Source organism: Pyrgilauda ruficollis, unplaced genomic scaffold (assembly GCF_017590135.1).
Source record: "Pyrgilauda ruficollis isolate IOZ18807 unplaced genomic scaffold, ASM1759013v1 scaffold11, whole genome shotgun sequence".
In the NCBI taxonomy this organism is placed as follows: Eukaryota; Metazoa; Chordata; class Aves; order Passeriformes; family Passeridae; genus Pyrgilauda; species Pyrgilauda ruficollis.
This window is the reverse complement of record NW_024509210.1, coordinates 3,735,175-3,736,777: the sequence shown is the minus strand read 5'-3', so window position 1 is coordinate 3,736,777 and position 1,603 is coordinate 3,735,175. Positions and strand designations below refer to the sequence as shown.

The 1,603-nt window shown below is 56.9% G+C and overlaps 1 protein-coding gene across 2 annotated transcripts in view; it reads right to left on the bottom strand.

The window, feature by feature from the left end:
- The window catches only part of SLC16A9 (solute carrier family 16 member 9), an 18,782-nt gene extending 17,832 nt beyond the window's left edge, over positions 1-950 (bottom strand). The window contains exon 1 of one of the 2 annotated variants that reach the window (XM_041474516.1): positions 929-950. The gene's annotated coding sequence lies outside the window, so the exon portion shown is untranslated. Of the gene's footprint in view, positions 1-495; positions 605-928 lie in introns of those variants that run through there. The other variant, XM_041474508.1, reaches the window with a different exon arrangement.
- Positions 951-1,603: the final 653 nt, after the last annotated feature.

Sequence of the window (1,603 nt, the reverse complement as noted above, 5' to 3'; positions counted from 1 at the left end):
CGCTCGGCTCGGCTCGGCCTCACCTCCGCCGCGGAACGCTGCCCTGCCCCGCGGGCCGACCCCCGCCCCGCCGCCTGCCCCTGCCTGGCTCCCGCCGGGACAGGCGGACACGCGTCCCTGGCCGAGGGTCGTCCCAGCCCGGGCTCGGGCGGCCGCAGCGGAGCCGTGCGGGAGCCGCCCCCGTGCCCCGAGCTGTCCCGCCGGGTGCCCCTGCCCGTCCCCAGAGCAGCCCCCCATTCTCAGCGAGGGCCCTGCCCCGGGGCACCGTGACCCCTCACCGCCACCCCCCGCAGGCCGGGCTCCCCCGGGCACTCCGCCGCGCCTCGGAAGCTGCGCGGGTGCCCAGGGCGGCGGAACGGGCGCAGGACGGGACGGGCGCTGGCTCCCGCCACCAGCCACTCCAAAAAGCCGCAAACTTGCGCTGCAGACAGCGATGCGGGCAGCGCACATGCGGCACTGCGACCCCGGGCTGCCCGCTCAGGGGAGAGAACTCACTCGTGTATCAGCGCACCCAGTGCCTGCAGAGACCGGCTCATCACAGCCCTGGCCCGGATCCGTGTGCATGGCACGTCCAGCGCTGTCACACATGCGGCTGGGCAGTTGTCAAGTCACGCAAGTTCAGCCACCTGCGATATTCACCCTCCAGACTGCAAAGGCTGTCGCAGAAGCTGACTGAACACTCAGCAAGTATCAGCCCCTATCTCGGGCGTGTTCAGTGTGACAGCTCTGCTGCTACCTCTACCCAATTAGAGCTCATGTAACCACACACTGCAGGTGGAAATACAAACATTCCCAGAGCTGAGTGAAATTTTGAGAGCTGAAATATTCCTAGACCTGAAATTCTGATGTAACCTCAGATATTCACAGCCTCTGCAGTTCCCGCAGTTATGGCATCACTCCCCTTTTCAGACCTGCAGTCCAGACTTACTCCTTCATGCAATATTTACAAAGGTTTGTGAGCTTCAAATGTCTTTGAAAGTGTCTTGATCCACACCTCACAGTATTCAGGTAAATATCAAAATTAATACTCGCTACGGGAAGGACTGAGAAGAATGACAAACTCAAGCCTCACTTCTAAGACATCTCAGCTGGCGTTGGGTTGTGTCATGTATCCCATGTCAAAAAGGGCAGCCAACTGAAGGGGGTGGGGGGGAAGAAAAGAGAACAGGAAGTCCGAGAGCTCTAGAAAACTGTTCCAGGGAGGAGAACTGAAATAAATGGCATTTAACCTAGAGAGATGGAAGAGGGGAAACGTCATAGAACTTCAAGAACTGTAAGAGGTTACTGTGAAGCAAAAGGAATGAAGTGTTCTGCATGTGCATTAGACAAGTAAAAGAGGTGAGTAGGCTTAAATTCCATCCCCAGGTAACTGCCACAGATATTAGGAAAAGCTAGGCTAGCTTGTGCTTGCACAGATTTCTTTGGGAAGCACAGAATTTTGGGAACACGTGCACTGGAGCTGCTGAAACAAATGACTGAAGACAGCTGCCCAGACAGTAAACAGCCACTGTTTACTTTGATTGCTTCTTGGGCTTCAGGACACAGGCTGAAATTGAAAGGGTAAGTGAAATCTTTCCAAAGCCACACAAGAGATGGCTGGGAA